The 23677-nt window shown below is 45.5% G+C and overlaps 1 protein-coding gene across 1 annotated transcript in view; it reads left to right on the top strand.

The window, feature by feature from the left end:
* The window catches only part of LOC125309769 (LIM zinc-binding domain-containing Nebulette-like), a 156648-nt gene that overhangs the window by 95435 nt on the left and 37536 nt on the right, over positions 1–23677 (top strand). The window lies entirely within an intron of this gene.

The raw sequence follows: 23677 nt of genomic DNA, 5'->3' as shown, positions 1-23677 counted from the left end.
AAAGCTCCTTAACTAAATAAACCCCAGCCACAGACATGCTGCTGCACTGACCCCAGCCACAGACATGCTGCTGCACTGACACCAGCCACAGACATCACAGACATGCTACTGCTCTGACTCCAGCCCCGGTGGATCTGGTGCAGTATTGCCTGGTCTTGTCATGAGCTTGGATTGGTTTGCTTTGCTTCAGTCTGATCAAGCCTGGCTCATCGTTGCTTTGGATATTAATTTGAGTCTGTTTTGTTTCAGGCCAAATATAAAAAAGCCGGTCAGAGCAAGATGCCTGCCTCCCAGTACTCCACAATGCCTGAGACTCTGGACACACAACACGCTAAACATGCGTCTGAACTTCAAAGCGAGGTATGTTGTTCTCTCTCATTCTCTCCCTCTTCTTACAGACGCGCACACACACGCACACACGCATGCACGCACACACACACACACACACACACGCGCGCACACACACACACATACTCTCTCTCTCTCTGTTTCATGACTGGTGTGATGTCTGTCGTTCAGCTGAAGTACAAGCAGGAGGGGAGGAAGGCTCAGCCCCACTGCCTCTACGTGCTCATGCCAGAGACACCGCAGACCCAGCTGGCCAAGGACATCATGGAGGCCCAGAGCCATGTGAGTGACCTGAGGATCATGCAGTGTGGTGGCAGTATGGTAGTATGCAGTATGGTAGTATGTAGTATGGTGACAGTATGGTAGTATGCAGTATGGTAGTATGTAGTATGGTGATAGTATGGTAGTATGTTGAATGGTATCATGTAGTATGTAGTATGGTATCATGTAGTATGCAGTATGGTATCATGCAGTATGCAGTATGGTATCATGCAGTATGCAGTATGGTATCATGCAGTATGGTGATAGTATGGTAGTATGCAGTATGGTATCATGCAGTATGGTGACAGAATAAATATGTAGCACATCAAGAATAGTTGTATATACTGTGTGCTGTACATGAGCAATGAGGCATTTTCTTGTGTTCAAATTGACATGTAATTAAGATTCAAATCTTGAGATTCTGTTTCACCTAGAGTCTTGCATCTCTGTCTGAATTGCATCAGTTTCATTGACCAGACAGAGGAGCTGTTTAAATATTAATCTGCGGCTCATTCCAAATTCGGAATGTATTAAAAATGCATGGAGTCAAATATGTCTGCTGCTTCAGGTCAAGTACAAGGAAGAGGGCAAGAGGGCGGCGTCCAGCAGCCTCTACTCACAGCTACCTGAGACCGCTGACACGCAGATGGCCAAACAGATGTCAGAGATGCAGAGCGAGGTAGGTATCAGGTATCAGGTACAGCAGCACTGGCCCATTAACACCATCAGCACCATCAGCACTGGCCCATTAACACCATCAGCACTGGCCCATTAACACCATCAGCACTGCCCCACTGGTCCATTAGCACTGCCCCACTGATCCATCAGCACTGCCCCACTGGTCCATTAGCACTGGTGCATTCTCATTATTATCAACTATCATTTAGCTTCACTCAGCTTACACAGCTTTTACTAGAGTAACTGTTCCATACAGTGTCGCATTCTAAGCAGAATCCTTCAAATGTGCTGCTGACTATCAAAATACAGAAGCGCTGTTTGAAGTTGTGCTGCTTGCTGTTAAAGGGAATGACAGATCATTCTCATTGGTTTAAATGATGTAACGCCCAAAACACACCCATGACTGATTAAGAAACTTAGGAATGCCTTGTTGTGCCATCCGCCCGGCGTTTGATAACGAAAATACTCCCAATGTGGACTGGACATCCCACTAAATTGAAATAAGGTTTTGGCCAGTGAACAAGCGTTTTAGACTACCATAACAGGTCCCTTTAGCTCACTACACTCCTCTTAGTGTTTGATCTTTTGCTTGCTCTTCAATCATTTCTTGACTTGGCCAACCAGTATCCCATTCAGGAATGAATGCTTAAACTCACTCTGTGGTGCTAGTGATTGGTTGTGGTTATGAGGATGGTTTTAGAGACTTTCATCTGTTTTCTTGGGATATTCACATCCTGCACAGGTCTCCTGCTGTGAGTGCTCGTAGACCTCCATACATCAGGAGTCAGTAGGAGTAATTACTCTGGCTCCCGCACGGTGGATGATGCCTTTTAACAACGTTTGTGTTTTGCACGGTGGATGATTCCTTTTAACAGCATTTGTGTTCCGCACGGTGGTTGATGCCTTTTAACAGCGTTTGTGTTCCGCATGGTGGATGATGCCTTTTAAAGGGACACCAGGCAAGCCTGATGCTTTTTCTCTACAAAACTCCCCCTCGCTCGGTCTGAAGCTCTTTTCCTTTTCTTTGCATCTTCCGTCAAGGGTTTTCGCTGCTTCTTCGCCGGCTCTGCCATTATACACACGTTTGCAACAATCTCTAGCATTTCGTTAGCCTGCCTCTGTGCTGTAAACTGATCCTGCTTCGGTCAACGGGTAGGATACACCGAACTTGCAAGTGGGATATTCTTCCTACAGGCAGTAGGGGCGGGCGAGAGAGCCTTCATTCGCCCCGTAATGAGTCATTTAACCATATACCGACTTACGAAGATGATTAATTAACACGAAAACATTGCCTGGTGTCACATTAACAAAGTTTGTGTTCCGCACGGTGGATGATGCCTTTTAACGTTTGTGTTCCGCAGTCCAAGTACAAGCAGGAGGGGAAGGAAGAGGCGGCCGTGTCACTGTACCACCAGCTGCCTGCCACCCTGGAGACGCAGCATGCCAGAGAGGCCTACGAGCTGCAGAGCCAAGTGAGATGTGCACGTTTATACATATTCAGCTGCAGAGCCAAGTGAGATGTGCACATTTATACATATTCAGCTGCAGAGCCAAGTGAGATGTGCACATTTATACATATTCAGCTGCAGAGCCAAGTGAGATGTGCACGTTTATATACATTCAGCTGCAGAGCCAAGTGAGATGTGCACGTTTATACATATTCAGCTGCAGAGCCAAGTGAGATGTGCACATTTATACATATTCAGCTGCAGAGCCAAGTGAGATGTGCACGTTTATATACATTCAGCTGCAGAGCCAAGTGAGATGTGCACGTTTATATATTCAGCTGCAGAGCCAAGGTAGATGTGCACGTTTATATATATATATATATATATATTCAGCTGCAGAGCCAAGTGAGATGTGCAAGTTTATATGCATTCAGCTGCAGAGCCAAGTGAGATGTGCACATTTATACATATTCAGCTGCAGAGCCAAGTGAGATGTGCACATTTATACATATTCAGCTGCAGAGCCAAGTGAGATGTGCACGTTTATATACATTCAGCTGCAGAGCCAAGTGAGATGTGCACGTTTATACATATTCAGCTGCAGAGCCAAGTGAGATGTGCACATTTATACATATTCAGCTGCAGAGCCAAGTGAGATGTGCACGTTTATATACATTCAGCTGCAGAGCCAAGTGAGATGTGCACGTTTATATATTCAGCTGCAGAGCCAAGGTAGATGTGCACGTTTATATATATATATATATATATTCAGCTGCAGAGCCAAGTGAGATGTGCAAGTTTATATGCATTCAGCTGCAGAGCCAAATGAGATGTGCACGTTTATATATTCAGCTGCAGAGCCAAGTAAGATTTGCACATTTATATTCAGCTATAGAGCCAAGTGAGATGTGCACGTATATATATATATTCAGCTACAGAGCCAAGTGAGATGTGCACATTTATATATTCAGCTGCAGAGCCAAGTGAGATGTGCACGTTTATATATATATTAAGCTACAGAGCCAAGTGAGATGTGCACGTTTATATATTCAGCTACAGAGCCAAGTGAGATGTGCATGTTTATATACATTCAGCTGCAGAGCCAAGTGAGATGTGCACATTTATATATATTCAGCTACAGAGCCAAGTGAGATGTGCACGTTTATTACTGTACGTTCAGCTACAGAGCGGTGAGATGTGCACATTTATATATATTCAGCTGCAGAGCGGTGAGATGTGCACATTTATATATTCAGCTGCAGAGCCAAGTGAGATGTGCACGTTTTATATATATATATATATATATATATATATATATATTTAGCTGCAGAGCCAAGTGAGATGTGCACATTTATATATATTCAGCTGCAGAGTGGTGCGACTTACATGTATGTTTATTCATGAAGAGACACTTGTAAACAGGGAGTCACAAAGATGAGCAATTACATTCATGCTGCCATGCCGAGAATTCATGCTGCCATGCCGAGAAGCCCGTAGGTGCCAGTTGAGGGACTTTCCTACAGTGGCTGAGTAGCAGTGCCGGCCTTTGAGACATGTGCATGCTGTAAAATGGAGCGTTTGTGTCGTTGGTCTGAGAACAACAGCAGCAAGAAGCAGCCTAGGAATTCTGGTCATCTTAGTGCTTATGTACAAGCATATAGTATATCGGTCAACATACACACACACACACACACACACACACACACACACTGATCAGATACCACAGAATATGCTTCATCAGAATGCTGGCAGAAGGCCAGTGTGTAGTCTGATCAGTGGATCTGGTTTGTCAGGGTCAAAAGGTCAGTTTATAATCTATCTATTTTTTGATGCGAGTTCCAAATTAGCTGGACTTTAATAACCTTTCGGTGTCATTACTGGAAGTGCACTAAGAGTGTGTGTGTGTGTGTGTGACAGATGTACTATATGCTTCTACATAATTGTTCCAAATGAGCTGGACTGGAATAACCTTTCCGTGTCATTAGTGGAAGTGCACATGTTGTGTTGTTGTGCTGGGTCAAAAGCTGGGTCAACATGTTGTGTTGTTGTGCCAGGTCAAAAGCTGGGTCAACATGTGTTGTTGTGCTAGGTCAACTTGTTGTGTTGTTGTGCTGGGTCAAAAGCTGGGTCAACATGTGTTGTTGTGCTGGGTCAACTTGTTGTGTTGTTGTGCTGGGTCAAAAGCTGACACGGCCCACTATGGTCACCAACAAGCAGAGACAGAGGCGGAGCGGCCTATTTATGGCTGATAAGACCTGATAAGGACCAATGAGACTACAGGAGGGGGAGAGCTCACTGAACACGGACATCCGTTTTTGAGCGTGTGTGTGTGTGTGTGTGTGTGTGTGTGTGCTTTCTAGTCTAAATACAAAGAGGCTGGGAAAAAGGCAGCGACCACATCCCTGTACCATCACTTGCCAGAAACGCTTGAGACGCAGCATGCCAAAGAAGCCTCCAAGCTAGCGAGCGATGTAAGTATGTCACCATACACCTACACACACACACACACACATACATACACACACACACACACACACACACACACACACATACAGACACACACACACACACACATACACACACACACACACACACACACAGACAAGTTTGATCTCTGTTTAAGGTTGATCTCTATTTGCTCGAATGCTGATTCAATGTTTGTTATTATACGGTTCTTCACAATGCAGGTAGAACGCTCCATTGACTTAATTGACTCCATTTCCCAAAGTTCTATCAGTCATTATTTTCGTCTATGGACCTCTAAATAATGACCGCTGTCAATGGCAACGGATCTCATTCAAAAGTGAAGGCAGACAGTTGATCAGCTGTGTTCTAAAGAACGTTTGATTCAAGTTCAGCGTGTGTTGCGAACTATTTGTTTCTATTTGTTTTTTCGTTAGTAGCTGTATAACAAGCGGGATAATGTATAGAACGCCGGTCATTATTGGGAAAATAAGTCCTCTCAGGGCGAAGCAAGTCCGGTTCACCCTGTCGGGACTTATTTTCCCAATAATGACCGGCGTTCTATACATTATCCCTTTACTACTTAATCATGTAATTTCTATACATTATCCCTTTACTACTTAATCATGTCATTTCTAAAAGGTACCACTCTGGATCAGTGTTCTCTACAGTGTTCAGGACATACATCTGTGTGTGTGTGTGTGTGTGTGTGTGTGTGTGTGTGTGTGTGTGTGTGTGTGTGTGTGTGTGTGTGTGTGTGTGTGTGTGTGTGTGTGTGTGTGCGCAGGTCCGGTACAAAGAGGGTGTGAAGAAGGAGCTGGCCACTTCCCTCTACTCCCAGCTGGCTGACACGTCCGAAACCCAGCTGGCCAGGGAGCTCACAGAACTGCAGAGTCAGGTGGGTCCAGTCCACGCGGATCGATACCGGCGCCGCTCCACAACTCTGATTTAGGGCACCGCTCCACAACTCTGATTTAGGGCTGCCAGGGGATTTACCGCCTCACTGCCAGCACTTTACAGAAGCTCAAGCTACACATGCCTGAGAAAATAATGTTTTAATATGTTTAAATATACATACAGTACATGAGAAAATAATGTTTTAATACCGGTTTAAATATAAACATGCCTGAGAAAATAATGTTTTAATACCGGTTTAAATATACACATACCTGAGAAAATAATGTTCTAATATGTTTAAATATGTACACATACCTGAGAAAATAATGTTCTAATATGTTTAAATATGTACACATACCTGAGAAAATAATGTTCTAAAACTGGATGTGGACACACTTCCACAGCACACACGTGGCATGTTAACAGATTGACTCTGTTTCCCTCCGTCAGAACAAGTACAAAGAGGACAGCAAGAAGAGCGTCAGCAGCAGCATCTACTCCCAGCTCCCGGAGACAACAGAGACGCAGTTTGTCAAAGCCGTCTCCCACATGCAGAGCCAGGTGGGTGATGCAACACTTCACCTCGCGTGCCGTTGTTTACCAGCAGACACTTTCATCTCTGGGATCTGATGGCACACTAAAAGGGAATATTTCATCATAATTCCATCATTACCCGGACAGGCTTGGAGACGAAATTATGATATTTGTTTCATTTTTATTGTGTTAGAAAAGGTGCTTTGAGTGTACATCACAGAACTAAAACTGTAAGTGTTGCGCAACATGGATCCTCTGCTGGTATAGTGGGATAAGATGCTGGTATAGTGGGATCCTCTGCTGGTAAAGTGGGATAAGCTGCTGGTATAGTGGGATAAGCTGCTGGTATAGTGGGATCCTCTGCTGGTAAAGTGGGATAAGCTGCTGGTATAGTGGGATAAGATGCTGGTATAGTGGGATCCTCTGCTGGTAAAGTGGGATAAGCTGCTGGTATAGTGGGATAAGCTGCTGGTATAGTGGGATCCTCTGCTGGTAAAGTGGGATAAGATGCTGGTATAGTGGGATAAGCTGCTGGTATAGTGGGATAAGATGCTGGTATAGTGGGATCCTCTGCTGGTAAAGTGGGATAAGCTGCTGGTATAGTGGGATCCTCTGCTGGTATAGTGGGATAAGATGCTGGTATAGTGGGATCCTCTGCTGGTAAAGTGGGATAAGCTGCTGGTATAGTGGGATAAGCTGCTGGTATAGTGGGATCCTCTGCTGGTATAGTGGGATAAGCTGCTGGTATAGTGGGATCCTCTGCTGGTAAAGTGGGATAAGCTGCTGGTATAGTGGGATAAGCTGCTGGTATAGTGGGATCCTCTGCTGGTAAAGTGGGATAAGCTGCTGGTATAGTGGGATCCTCTGCTGGTAAAGTGGGATAAGATGCTGGTATAGTGGGATAAGCTGCTGGTATAGTGGGATCCTCTGCTGGTAAAGTGGGATAAGCTGCTGGTATAGTGGGATAAGCTGCTGGTATAGTGGGATCCTCTGCTGGGGCTGAAAGGAGTTACTCAGATGTGAGAGCTGATCGCTGTAGGACTCATCAGGGTGCCATCTGAGGTCTGGGGTTAAAATTGCTGATCGCTAGAGATGCATCAGGGTGTTTTGGAGGGTTAAGATCGCTGTTAGAGAGACATCAGGTGGCCATCTGGGGTTCAGGCCATCAGGAGGTCTGGGCCTAAGATCGCCGTTACAGAGACATCAGGGTGTTTTGGAGCAGATCTGGGGTTAAGATCGCTGTTAGAGATGCATCAGGGTGTTTTGGAGCAGGTTTGGGGTTAAGATAGCTGATTGTTAGAGATGCATCAGGGTGTTTTGGAGCAGATCTGGGGTTAAGATCGCTGTCAGAAAGGCAGTTTGAACAAGGTCAGTGCTGTTGCAGCTGTGTTTTTTCTAATATTATGTTGACGTATAGCTCCAGCACTATAATTATTCACTGTGTTATTTATGGATAGTCTTGTGATGTTTGCACTGTAGTAGTGATAACTGCCACCCCTTTGTCAGACCAAATACAGAGAGGCGGGTAAGAAGCAGGCCTCCAGCTCGTTGTACCATCAGCTGTCAGAGACGCTGGAGACTAAACACGCCAAAGAGGCCTACGAGCTTCAGAGTGAGGTGAGCCCAACGCAGTGAAACCCAGCACACATCACACAGGCCAGTTCCATAGTCCAGTCCCATAGTCCAGTCTTAAAGTCCAGTCCCATAGTCCAGTCTTAAAGTCTAGTCCCATAGTCCAGTCTTAAAGTCTAGTCCTACAGTCTAGTCCCATAGTCCAGTCCCATAGTCCAGTCTCATAGTCCAGTTCCATAGTCCAGTCCTACAGTTCAGTTGTGCCATGTGCTGTAGCTTTCTGATGGTGATGGAGGGGGACAGTGGAGTGATGCAAAGCAGGCCTGTTGTCTTGTGGCTTCACTTATGAACTGACCCAATGCTAATGAACTGAGCTAATGCTAATGAACTGGGCTAATGCTAAATGATCCATGCTGGATCGCAAGGGTCAGTCAATTGAGATAAACTCATTGTGCAATTTGGTAATTAACGGGAAAAGTACAGTTATAGTCCAGTCCAGCTTTTTATTATACTCCAGTGACCTGATAGGTCCAGCGTGACGTTACATGATTTCTGTCTCCAGATAAAGTACAAGGAGGGCGGTAAGAAGGAAGCGGCCTCGTCCCTCTACTCACAGCTGCCAGAGACAACGCAAACACAGCTCGCCAAGGAGCTTTGTGACATCTACAGTGAGGTACTTTAGATCTCTCATCTACAGTGAGGTATGTTAGATCTCTCATCTACAGTGAGGTATGTTAGATCTCTCATCTACAGTGAGGTACGTTAGATCTCTCATCTACAGTAAGGTACTTTAGATCTCTCATCTACAGTGAGGTAACGTTAGATCTCTCATATCTACAGTGAGTGCGTTAGATCTCTCATCTACAGTGAGGCGTTAGATCTCTCATCTACAGAGGTACTTCAGATCTCTCTCATCTACAGTGAGGTACTTTAGATCTCTCATCTACAGTGAGGTATGTTAGATCTCTCATCTACAGTGAGGTACGTTAGATCTCTCATCTACAGTAAGGTACTTTAGATCTCTCATCTACAGTGAGGTACGTTAGATCTCTCATATCTACAGTGAGGTACGTTAGATCTCTCATCTACAGTGAGGTACGTTAGATCTCTCATCTACAGAGAGGTACTTCAGATCTCTCACATCTACAGTGAGGTACGTTAGATCTCTCATCTACAGTGAGGTACGTTAGATCTCTCACATCTACAGTGAGGTACGTTAGATCTCTCATCTACAGTGAGGTACTTCAGATCTCTCCCATCTACAGTGAGGTACTTCAGATCTCTCCCATCTACAGTGAGGTACTTCAGATCTCATCTACAGTGAGGTACTTCAGATCTCTCATCTACAGTAAGGTACTTTAGATCTCATCTACAGTGAGGTACTTTAGATCTCTCATCTACAGTGAGGTGTCTGTTAACTCTTAAGTGTGTGCCCCGTTTCCCTGCAGGTGAAGTACAAAGAGGGCGGAAAGAGAGAGATCTCCTCCAATCTTTACTCACTGCTCCCTGAGACCGCCGAGACCCAGTTTGCCAAGGAGCAGTCTGAGCTCCAGAGTGAGGTAGCCCACCCAGCCTCCATTTCTGGGAATGTGTGTGTGTGTGTGTGTGTGTGTCCCGTCTAAGCTCCAGAGTGAGGTAGCCCACCCAGCCTCCATCTCTGGGAATGTGTGTGTGTGTGTGTGTGTGTGTGTGTGTGTGTGTGTGTGTGTGTGTGTGTGTGTGTGTGTGTGTGTGTGTGTGTGTGTGTGTGTGTGTGTGTCCAGTCTGAGCTCCAGAGTGAGGTAGCCCACCCAGCCTCCATCTCTGAGAGCATATGACTCCACACAGCCTCCCTGTGACATGTTAAACACAACACAGTATCACGTTTCATGCTACTAATACAGTATCATACTGTTATGCTACACAATACAGTATCATACTGTTATGCTACACAATACAGTATCATACTGTTATGCTACACAATACAGTATCATACTCTGTTATGCTACACAATACAGTATCATACTCTGTTATGCTACACAATACAGTATCATACTGTTATGCTACACAATACAGTATCATACTCTGTTATGCTACACAATACAGTATCATACTCTGTTATGCTACACAATACAGTATCATACTCTGTCATGCTATACATGAATTCTAAGTATGAGAAATGTAATGTTTTACTTGTTTATGTCTACTTGTTCCATTCTGTCCAAAAACTAAAACAACAACAAAAAGAGTGGAACCAACGCCAGTTTCAGAGCGACGCCAAAAAGTCCTCCCCCTCGTCTGCGCTCTCATTCTTGGACACATGCCTTTGTGCTCCCTCCAGGTCAAGTACAAAAGAGAGACCCAGTCGGAGCTGCCCAACTGCCTGTACGCCCTGCTGCCTCAGACCAGCGAGATCCAGTTTGCTAAAGAAGTGGCCGAGTCCCTGAGTGAGGTGGGGCCCTGCCCGCGGTGTGCTAACGGCTAACGGCTAACCGTGTGACTAACCACCTCATCCAGGGCTATGCAGACAATGTTAGCATAGTGTGTGTAGCGTTAACTCCATACTGTGGTACGGTGCCTGAAAGACCTGTGTTTTTTGGGTCTCTCTCTCTCTCTCTCTCTCTCTCTCCCTCTCCCTCCTCCTCGTCACTCACACCCTCTCTTTGAATAGCACCCTTATCTGTAGCCCCTGGCCATCTGTTTCAGGGAACTGCACTCTAGTTGGGCTGGTCAGACCTGTTTCACACACACACACACACACACACACACACACACACACACACAGCACTCTAGTCGGGCTAGTCAGACCGCCACAATTAGAACTCCTCACCGCTGATGGCATTTTATTTGGATTTATCCATCAAGCAGAAGTATTAGCTTCACTCACCTAGCTCTGCAGTGGGGATCTGATGGAAAGCTCACTGTATGGATGTGTGAAGTGCATGAGGGTGTACGACTACGATCCTTGAATTGAGGACTGCGCAGGCTTGCTGTTGTGGCCATTATTGTGTATGATGAACTAACTATATTGATTTAGGTTGATTTATATATTGTGTACATTGTCTCAATTTATATGAACATAGTCATTAACCATCATAACATGCCTTGAGTGAGAGAGAGAGTGTTTGCGTGCTTGTGTGTGTGCGCGCGTGCTTGTGTGTGTGCTCGTGCTTGTGTGTGTGTGTGTGTGTGTGTGTGTGTGTGTGCGCGTGCTTGTGTGTGTGTCGCGTGTGTGTGTGCTTGTGTGCTTGTGTGTGTGTGTGTGTGTGTGTGTGTGTGCTTGTGTGTGTGCGCGTGCTTGTGTGCTTGTGTGCTTGTGTGTGTGTGTGCTTGTGTGCTTGTGTGTGTGTGTGTGTGTGTGTGTGTGTGTGTGTGTGTGTGTGTGTGTGTGTGCTTGTGTGCTTGTGTGTGTGTGTGTGTGTGTGTGTGTGTGTGTGTGTGTGTGTGTGTGTGTGTGTGTGTGTGTGTGTGTGTGTGTGTGTGTGTGTGTTTAACTCAGACTAAGGTGCTGCTATTTGAATCTCTCAGTGGCTGTATAAAGAGGAGGGGAAGAAGCAGGCGGCCACGTCTCTCTACTCTGTTCTGCCAGAGACGTTAGAGACCCAACACGCCAGAGAGGCCTCAGAGCTGCAGAGTGAGGTATGTGACACACACACACACACACACACACACGTCAGAGAGGCCTCTGAGCTGCAGAGTGAGGTATGTGACACACACACACACACACACACACACACACACGTCAGAGAGGCCTCTGAGCTGCAGAGTGAGGTATCTGACACGCTGTTATCCAGCACACACACACACACACACACACACACACACACACACACACACACACACACATACATCCACACACACACACATACATCCACACACACACACAAACACACGTCAGATAGGTCTCCGAGCTGCAGAGTGAATTATCTGACACGCTGCAATCAAACCCACTCTGTTTTATCACACACACACACGCACACACACACACACACACACACACACGCAAGCTCACAAACTCACACACAGCTAGACATACACACATATAAACTGACACATAAAAATGTACACACACACACGCACACACACACACACACACTCACTCACTCACTCACTTATTCTTGAACTCCAGCCAGTGAATAAATGGATATTGACAAATTCGCTTCCACACAAATCCCCTCACAGTCTCACTCTTTTACTGACATGCCCCAATAAGCACAGTCAATTGAGGGATATGGATACATTGTATTACAGACGGATGTGACGTGTTCATTATCTACCAACACGCACACACACACACACACACACACACACACACACACACACACACACACACACACACACACACCCTGATAAACCCTCTTGTGTCCCAGAGCAAGTACAAGGCGAGTGGGAAACACAGCCTCTCCACATCTCTCTACTCCCAGCTGCCCCAGACCATGGACACCCAGTTTGCTGCGATGCTCTCGGACCTGCAGAGTGACGTAAGGCTTTCCAGAACCTTCTCTCAAGTGTTCCAGCAGCCTGTGGTTGCATGTTATGTGGGAATTGTAAGAGGAACGATGAACTGTTCAGTTCCACTTGTGAAGTTCAGGGCTCTAGGGAACTGTTCGGTTCCACTTGTGAAGTTCAGGGCTCTAGGGAACTGTTCGGTTCCACTTGTGAAGTTCAGGGATCTAGGGAACTGTTCGGTTCCACTTGTGAAGTTCCGGGCTCTAGGGAACTGTTCGGTTCCACTTGTGAAGTTCAGGGATCTAGGGTGAGAGCTGGTCAGACGTGGGACTGAGAGTGGAATCCCACAATGTTAACGTTGGCTGTTAAGGAGCCCTACCACGTATTTCATTACTTCTAAAATGTCTGAAGTAATGTCTGAAGTTCTACCATGCACTCTGTAATGTTTTTTGAGTTGCAAGCCTTTCTAGTGTGGTATAGAAAGCCTGGAGGAAGACTCAGCTCGATTTGCGCCAGTTCTCATTCTATTCAACGAGCTAAGCTGCTTGACTCTGATTGCCAGTCTTCTGGTCGTTGTGTTCTTTAAACGTTTGAATATAAAGTTATGTAATCACAACACACACTAAGAACATACTAAGGCAAACCACTTAGAGTACACATCAACGGGGCCTAAGCATTTGTTAGCAAAGCCTATTTATATATACTGCTAAGTATTTCTGATATGTTGCTGATTGGATCAAATAGATAGATATATACTTTATTGATCCCCAGGGGAAATTCAAGGTCTTTAACAGCAGAAAGAGTAATTAAAGTATAGAATATAAAACACAACTGAGCAATAAGGACAGTAGAAGACAAAGAATATGGTAAATATACTAAAATACAAATTATACTAACTAACACTTAATCTAAATCAATTCTAAAAACAGTATCCACATAGTGGTGATCAATCAAAGGCGCTTTCAATGACTGAGGCAGGGACTGAGCCTGTGATTCTCTGTGCATAGTAAGGTATGGTAAGGTGCTCTAAGGTGCTCTGTGTTTATTTCTGCAACAATGCAGAAATAAAGTAAAGTCTATATATCTATATATTTAACTATTTAAAGAAAATGTATAAGTGTGGCCACAGTTCGGCTGTGGCATGGAGGGGGGGGTTATGCATATGTGCTAATGTGCTAATATAGCATGCAAACAGTGAGGCATAAAGACAGTGGTAAAAGTGGCTAGTGGACAGACAGTATCCAAACATGGAAGGGGTGAAGAGGCAGACAGACTATGCAGAAAAGTCTCTTCCCTTAAGTGAGGCATTGAACAGTTCAATGGCCCTGGGGACAAATTACTTTCTCAGTCTGTCAGTTGTGCAAGGCAGTGAGCGAAGTCTCCAGCTGATCAGGCTCTTCTGCTTAACAATAGTGCTGTGGAGTGGGTGACACTCATTGTCCAAGATGTTGATCAGTTTGTTCAGGGTCCTTTTATCAGATAGTGAAGTGATGCACTCCAGTTCAGCTCCCACTACAGAGCCAGCTTTCCTTACCAGCCTGTCAATTCGCCCCGCATCCTTCTTCTTTGTGCTTCCTCCCCTACCACTGCATAGAAGAGGATGCTGGCAACAACAGACTGGTAGAACATCCTGAGGAGCTTACTGCAAACATTGAAGGACCGCAGCCTCCTCAGGAAGTACAGCCTGCTCTGCCCTTTCTTGTAGAGTGCATCAGTGTTGGCTGACCAGTCCAGTTTATTGTCCAGGTGGAGACCCAGATACTTGTAGGTGCTAACCACCTCCACATTGACCCCATCAATGTGGACTGGTAGCAGAGTGGGCTTAGACCTGTGGAAATCCACCACCATCTCCTTGGTCTTTGAAGTGTTGAGTTGAAGGTGATTGAGTTTGCACCATTGCACAAAGTCCTCCACCAGGCTCCTGTACTCCTCCTCCTGCTCGTCCCTGATACACCCCACAATTGCAGTATCTTCAGAAAACTTCTGCATGTGGCATGACTCGGTGTTGTAGCAGAAGTCAGATGTGAACAGGGTGAATAGGACTGGAGAGAGCACAGTTCCCTGTGGCGCTCCGGTGCTGTAGATCACAGTGTCAGAGAGACAGTTCTTCAGTCTAACGAACTGTGGTCGCTCGGTCAGGTAATCTGTAATCCAGGTTACCAGGTGAGCATCCACACCCATCTGCAAGAGCTTGTCTCCCAATCTGAGGGGCTGGATGGTGTTAAAAGCACTTGAGAAATCAAAGAACATGATTCTCACAGCACTTTTCCCCTTGTCCAGGTGGGAATGTGTCCTGTGTAGAAGACAAGTGATGGCATCGTCTACGCCCATTTTCTCCTGGTAAGCAAACTGTAACGGGTCTAGTGCACGGCGTACCTGGGGTCTGAGCATACCTAAGACCAATCGCTCCATTGTCTTCATCACATGTGATGTAAGAGCGACAGGTCTGTAGTCATTAAGCTCACTAGGGTGTGGCTTCTTAGGGACAGGGGTAAGACATGATGTCTTCCACAGTGTTGGAACTTGTCCAAGGCGTAGGCTCAAATTGAAGATGTGCTTCAGTGGCTCCCCCAGTTCAGCAGCACAGGCCTTGAGTAGCCTTGGACACAGTCTGTCAGGCCCCGCTGCTTTAATGCTGCGCAATTTCTTAAGTTGGACTGTCACTTGATCTGTTGTAATGGTGAGGGGTGTAAGGGGAGGGGAGGGGGAGGGGTGCATCTGGGATCTGTGTGTCTGATGGCTGTTGACTGTTGACTGAGGTCGTTGTCACCTCATTGTTCGTGCTTGCCATGTGGGGGAGGGGGGCAAAATCCAGTGATGGTGGGGGTACGATAGCCTGTGATGATGGAGGTGAGTGTTGCACTGGTATTGAGGGGGTGTGGGGGTGGGGGCTGGGGGATGGTGGACAGACCACCACCATTGGAGCTGGAGCAGGGCAGTCAAACCTGTTGTAGAAGTAGTTCAATTGGTTCGCCCTGTCCAGGTCCCCCTCCACAGAGCTGCTGTTCTTCTTCAGGCCAGTGATAACCTTCATGCAGTCCCATGTCTCCTTCAAGTTGTTTTCCTGCAGCTTCTGTTCCACCTTCTTTCTGTAATCCTCCTTAGCTTCCTTCAGCTTGAATTTGAGTTCCCCTTGCACGCGCCTCAGCTCTGCCATGTCCCCCTCTCTGAATGCCATCTTTTTCCTGTTAAGAAGGGTCTTGACATTGCTGGTTATCCAAGGCTTGTTGTTGGGAAAGCAGCGTACAGTTCTGGTGGGAACAACAATGTCCATGCAGAAGTTCAGGTAGTCAGTTGTGCACTGTGTGACCTCCTCGAAGTCCTCTCTATTCTGTAACACACTCCAGTCAGTACACTTGAAGCAGTCTCTCAGAGCCTCATGAACAGCCACAGCAACGAAGATGAATGACTAATTCTTCTCTATTATTGTGTTACATGCTCCAAATGTAAAGCACTTTGAGCTGCATTCTGTGTAAGAAAGGGGCCATACAAATAAAGCGTATTATTATTATTATTATTATTATATAATGACAAGCAAGTTTACCTGTGCAAGTTCACCGCGCACAGGCACCGACAAAGGCAAAATGTGCCGTTCCACCATATCTGTTATCACCGGCCATTGCAGAAAACGGCATCATGCCAAAAGGGGCAGAAATGTCAAAAGGGGCAGAAATCCCCTTCACCTCCAGGAACTTAAACGGTCCTCACCGACAGAAACCTCCTTCTCCATGGGCTTGTGGAACTGTCAATCCGCAGTCAACAAAACCGACTTCATAGCTGGCTATGCCAACCACCTTTCATTGGAACTCCTTGCTCTCACTGAGACTTGGATCAAACCAGAGAACACTGCCACCCCGGCTGCACTCTCCACTAACCTTACACTATCCCACACCCCTCGCCTATCTGGACGAGGAGGCGGGACGGGCCTGCTGATCTCCAACAAATGGAAATTCACCCCGCTACTGCCTTCAAACAAATATGTCTCATTCGAATTCCATGCCATCACAGTGACGCCCCAGCAAAACTACGTGCTGGTCATCTACCGCCCTCCAGGCCAACTAGGCGACTTTATTGACGAACTTGACACTCTGCTATCCTCCATCCCTGAGCATGACTGTCCGCTTCTTGTTCTCGGTGATATGAACATCCCACTTAGATGCCCCAGGCTCAGCGGACTTTTGGCCCTGGTCCCTCCTTTGACCTCGAACTGGTTCAAAGCCCACCGACTCACAAAGCTGGCAAAGAGCTTGACTTGATCTTCACTCGGAACTGCAGCACAGACACCCTCATGGTGACGCCTCTCCATCTTTCTGACCACTTCTTCATCCAGTTCAACGTCAGCCTGACAGAACAGCCTCCGGCTCCTCAGCCGCATGGTCACGTTTCGGCCGCAACATCCGGAACCTGTCTCCAACGCACTTCTCCTCTGTGGTTGCCTCCGGTCTACCTCCCACTCAACACCTTCTCCTCTCTGGAGGTTAATGAAGCCACTGACTTCGCTCTGCTCCACACTGACCTCGTGTCTGGACGAAGCTGTGCCCTCTTACCACAAGGCCAGCTCGATCCAAACATTCTCATCCATGGCTAAATGATACCCTCCCGATCGCATGGCGCACCAAACTCAGAGCCGCTGGAGAGGAAATGGCACAAATCCAAACTAGCTGACGACCTCAAAAAACTACCAGACACTTCTGACCTCCTTCTCAGCCAGCATCACTGCTGCTAAGACTGCTTTCTACAATGACAAAATCAAACAGCTACAGACACTCAAAAACTTTTCTCAACCTTCAAATCGCTACTCAACCCTCAGCTGCCTCCTCCTCCATCCAGCCTTACTGCAGATACCCTCGCCTCATTTTTTTACAAACAAAGTGGCGGCAATCAGCAGTAAATTCTCTACATGCCCACTCAACGCATCTGGCTCAGATACCGCCTCCTACAACCTCTAGGGACTGCTGGAACATCTTTTTCAGCATTCACCTCTCTCCGGGAGAATGAAGTGTCCAGACTCCTGACATGCAGCCGTCCTACCACATGCTCGCTGGACCCTATACCTACGAGCCTACTTCAGTCCATCAGCCCGACCATCGCCTCCAGCTATCACACATGTGATCAATGCCTCGCTAACCTCCGGCACAATTCCAACAGCGTTCAAAATGGCCCGGTAACACCGTTATTTAAGAAAGCTTCTCTCAACCCTGCTCGTCGAGAACTACGCCCTGTCTCACTACTGCCTTTCCTATCCAAAGGCATTGAACGAGCAGTCTCCAAACAGGTCTCTGACTTCCTTTCACAGAACAACCTTCTGGATCCAAATCAGTCTGGGTTCAAAAGCGGCCCTCTACCTAAACGGCTCTGCTGTCTGTAACAGAAGCCTTAAAGAAGCCAGGCGACCGCTTCGGTCATCAGTACTCATTCTGCTTGACTTATCGGCTGCCTTTGACACGGTTAATCACCGTATCCTTCTCTCTATACTCGCTGACATGGGAATCTCGGTTCTGCTCTCTCCTGGTTTGAATCCTACCTCACAGGACTTTCGTTTAACATTATCATGGCTTGGTCAGCTATCCGCACCTCACCATCTAACCACAGGGGTCCCCAGGGATCAGTGCTGGCCCCCCTCCTCTTTGCTATCTACACCACCTCCTTGGGACAGATTATCCGTTCGCGCGGCTTCTCATACCACTGCTATGCAGGCGACACACAGCTCTATCTGTCCTTTCCACCTGGCGACCCCTGGTTTCAGCACGGATCTCGGATTGCCTTTCAGACATAGCTACATGGATGAAGGCACACCACCTCCAGCTGAACCTCTCAAAGACTGAACTGCTGGTCATCCCAGCTAAACCTACCATACACCACGACATCAACATCAAATTTGACTCCCTGTCTGTTTCAACCGACCAGGACTGCAAGAAATCTAGGAGTTGTTCTTGACAACCAACTAAACTTCTCGGATCATGTTGCCTCAGTCGCCGGGCATGCCGCTTTTGCACTCTACAACATAACGGAAAATCAGGACTTACTTGACTCAAGATGCTACCCAACTTCTGGTTCAGGCAATTGTCATCTCACCTTCGACTACTGCAATGCCCTCCTGACAGGTCTCCCAGCCTGCGCAGTGAAACCACTTCAGATGATCCAGAACGCGGCAGCGCCTGGTCTACAACCAACCCAAAAGGGCACATGTTACCCGCTGCTCATCCAGCTACACTGGCTACCTATGCATGCCCAAGATCAAATTCAAGTCTCTAACGCTTGCCTACAAAGTAGTCTCCGGTTCTGCTCCCACCTACTTGAATGCCCTCATACAGACTTACACTACCTCCCAGACCGCTGCGGCTCCTCTGACTAACGGCGCCTAAGCTCTACCACCGTGCACGCTCAAGCCAATCCAAACTTTTCTCATCTGTTGTTCCTCGTTGGTGGAACACACTGCCAGTTCCTACAAGGGCAGGGACATCCTTTTCCACTTTCAAAAACTCCTGAAGACCCTGCTCTTTAGAGAACACCTACTCTCATAGCAACACTTACAACAAGTCTTACTGATCCTAGCACTCACCAGCCGCTTTTAAACTGACAAGTAACTGTTAAAAAACAGCACTCACCGGCACTTATTCTTACTGTACTCTAATGTTTTTGTTTTTTTAAACTGTCCTAAAATTGTGAGAATTGTTCTAAAAGCATTACTGTTTACCATGTTGTTAGTCGCTTTGGTTAAAAAGCGTCAGCCAAATGTAATGTAATGTAATGTAATTATTATTATTATTATTATTTTGCTTATGTGATGACATTGGGTTGACGAGTCCTGCTGACTGCTCTCTGCAGAACAAGTACAAGGAGGACAGCAAGAAGAGCGTCAACAACTGCATCTACTCCCAGCTCCCAGACACCACCGACATCCAGTTCGCTAAAGCCGTCTCCGAGCTTCAGAGCCAGGTGCACCGCCTCAGATAACGCACCACATCATTTCATATCATTAGATAACTCACCACATCACTTCATATCATTACACAGATAACTCACCACATCACTTCATATCAATAGATAACTCACCACATCACTTCATATCGCCTCAAATAACGCACCACATTCCTTCATATCATTAGATAACTCACCACATTTCTTCATATCATTAGATAACTCACCACATCACTTCATATCATTACACAGATAACTCACCACATCACTTCATATCATTAGATAACTCAAAACATCACTTTATATCATTAGATAACTCACCACATTCCTTCATATCATTAGATAACTCACCACATCACTTCATATCATTACACAGATAACTCACCACATAACTTCATATCATTAGATAACTCAAAACATCACTTTATATCATTAGATAACTCACCACATTCCTTCATATCATTAGATAACTCACCACATCACTTCATATCATTACACAGATAACTCACCACATCACTTCATATCATTAGATAACTCAACACATCACTTTATATCATTAGATAACTCACCACATTCCTTCATATCATTAGATAACTCACCATATTCCTTCATATCATTAGATAACTCACCACATTCCTTCATATCATTAGATAACTCACCACATAACTTCATATCATTAGATAACTCACCACATCACTTCATATCATTAAATAACTCACCACATCCCTTCATATCTTAGTATAGAACTAAAGTATATATAGTTTCTAATCACACACTTCACTTGTCCACACAATGCTATCTCATCTCTTTATCTCTCTCTATCTCTCTCTCAGTCAGTCTGTGCCTGTAAGAGTTTCTGTGAATCTCTCTTTCTGAAGGCTATGACCATGACTATGTTCCCCACAATTGTTCTGGGGAACTTCCCCACCAAGACACACACAATCTACCTCACACACACTGGGGAACACTCTACCTCACACGACACACACACTTCTACTCACACACACACACACACACACACACACATTCACACACACACACACACTTCTACCTCACACACACACACACACACTTCTACCTCTCACACACACACACACACACACACACACACACACACACACATTCTACCTCACACACACACACACACACACACATTACATTACACACACACACACACACACTCTACTTCACACACACACACACACACACACATTCTCTCACACACACACACACACACACACACACACACACACACACACACACACACACACACACACTACACACACACACTACACACTACACACAAACACACACACACTCTAATTTCCCTGGCTCTCGCACACACACACACACACTCTACCTCACACACACACACAATTAATACTAATAATAATTTCTGTTTCATTATTGAGCTGATTATTGACATTAATCACATAACACATTCTCTACTCACCAACACACACACATTTTACACCTATTACCTTTGTCACACTACATTAGTTTAGACCAAGTACAAAGATTTTCTGTTGAAAGAGCCTATTATTATATTAGATTTTCTATTTCATTATTATCATTGTCATTGGCCACATTACATTCTACTTATTAGCTGCCTGAGACTATTATATTATTATTGATATTAAAGTTACCATTAGGTCTACCAACACCTCTTTTTTTTTTCCTCTTGGAAGCTGTGTTTTAGGCACAGAAAGAGGCTGGAAAAACAGGAGATCTCCAGTCGCTTACTCCAAGCTGCCTAGACTTGGAGACGCACGCCAAAGAGGTCGCCAGCTCTCAGCTGTAGGTACAGTAACCTAACACACCGCGAAGACACCGCAGGACACGCAACACACCGCTAGGAACACACCAACATCAATCGAACACACCAACGATGCGTCACAACACACGAATCATCAATCAAGAACATACCAGTCAACCGAATCACAATCGCGAACACACCCTCAACCTTCGACAATGCAACACAATCAAGAACACCTCAACACAAAGAACACACGTGTGTTTATATTTGTTTATGTATAGAATATTTGCATGTGTGTGTGTATGTCTGCGTGTATGTGGATTTATATTTGTTTATGCATAGTACACTTGCATGTGTGTGTATGTGTTTGTTTGTCTGTGTGTGTGTTTATATTTGTTTATTGTATAGTATATTTGCATGTGTGTGTATGTGTTTGTTTATTTGTTTGTTTGTGTGTGTGTGTGTGTGTGTGTGTTTGTGTTTATATTTGTTTGCGTATAGTATATCTGCATGTGGTGTATGTGTGTGTGTGTGTGTGTGTGTGTGTGTGTGTTTATATTTGTGTCTAGTATATTTGCATGTGTGTGTATGTGTTTGTTTGTATGTGTGTGTTTATATTTGTTTGTGTATAGTATATTTGCATGTGTGTGTATGTGTTTGTTTGTGTGTGTGTGTGTGTGTGTGTGTGTGTGTGTGTGTGTGTTTTTATTTGTTTATTTATAGTATATATTTTTGTATTTCTCTCTAGAACAAGTACAAAGTGGGAGGAAGGACACCAACCCCAGTTTATAATCCCAGCTCCCTGAGACCAACCCAGATCCCAGGGTGCTGCAAGGCAGTCCTGAGCCGCAGAGGAGGTGTGTGTGTGTGTGTGTGTGTGTGTGTGTGTGTGTGTGTCTGTGTGTGTGTGTGTGTGTGTGTGTGTGTGTGTGTGTGTGTGTGTGTGTGTGTGTACCAGTGTGTGTGTGTGTGTGTGTGTGTGTGTGTGTATACTGCAGACGTCCATGTGTGTGTACATGTGTGTGTGTGTGTACATGCGTGCGATGCAGAGTGTGTGTGTAGATGTAAAGCAGTATGTGGGCAGTAGTGTGTGTAGATGCAAGAGCAGAGCAGGCTGTGCTCCTGAGGAGGCTCGCGGTCCTTCAATGTTTGCAGTAAGCTCCCTCTGGATGTTCCCACCAGTCTCAGGGCCAGGCGTCCTCTTCTATGCAGTGGTATGCTGGGGAGGAAGCACATAGAAGAAGGATGCTGGGCGACTTGACAGGCTGGTAAGGAAGGCTGGCTCTGTAGTGGGAGCTGATCTGGAGTGCATCACTATATGACAAAAGGACCCTGAACAAACTGGATCAACATCTTGGACAATGAATGCCATCCACTCTACAGCACTATTAAAAAAGCAAAAGAGCTTGATCAGCTGGAGACTTAGCTCACTGCCATGCACAACTGAAAAGGCTGAGGAAGTCATTTGTCCCTGTGGGCCATTGGAACTGTTCAATGCCTCACTAAAGGGAAGAGGAGAGATAGACTTCTCTGCTCAGTTCGGTCTGCCTCTCCACCCTCTCCATGTTTGAGTGCTCGACTGCCCACTACGTTTTTACTACTGTATTACTACTGTTTTACTAATGTCCACAGCCTAATGTTTTTACTACTGTTTTCCTGCTACACTGTTTTTTTCATGCTATATTAGCACACATGATCAATGGCTTCTGCCACAATACTGAATGGCTGTAACCCTATTACTCAACCTGTTCTTGCACTGACATGTTTTTGCGTTTTTTATACTACTTGTCTACATTATACTTTACTCTCTTATTTGTCCATATTATTTATGCTGGTCTCTCTGTGGACCTTATTCTTGCACTGTTGCACTGTTGGACTACTGTTGACTACTTTTTGCACCTTCATCTACGACCTCCTCTCTTGAGGCCTCCACCATGCACACAGAACTACAGGCCCTGTCACTACAAAGCGTCTCATGCTTGATCACCCCTCAAAGCACACTGGATTTTTACATTTATTTATATGGTATGTTTAATTATTTAGTTTGTTAGTTTTTCTTACATCTCCTACTGTGTCTCCTATTGTACAGTGGGTTTGGTTATATGTTTATACTTATATTTACCATTTCTGCTTTAAGTGCATGTTGTGTGTGATGTCTGTATGCTACTGAGACCCCCTGAATTTCCCCTCGAGGGATCAATGAAATATCTATCTATCTATCTATACAGTAGTGTGTATAGTGGTGTATTATTATTAGATGTGCAGTAGAGTGTGTGTGTGTAGATGTGCAGTAGAGTTGTGATGATAGCGTGGTGTGTAACTGCCTGATGGGGAGTGTGTGTGTAGATGTGCAGTAGAGTGTGTGTGTGTA

This window comes from Alosa alosa, chromosome 16 (genome assembly GCF_017589495.1).
Source record: "Alosa alosa isolate M-15738 ecotype Scorff River chromosome 16, AALO_Geno_1.1, whole genome shotgun sequence".
NCBI lineage: Eukaryota > Metazoa > Chordata > Actinopteri > Clupeiformes > Clupeidae > Alosa > Alosa alosa.
The sequence above is the reverse complement of the archived record's forward strand: the minus strand, read 5'-3'. Positions and strand labels throughout refer to the sequence as shown.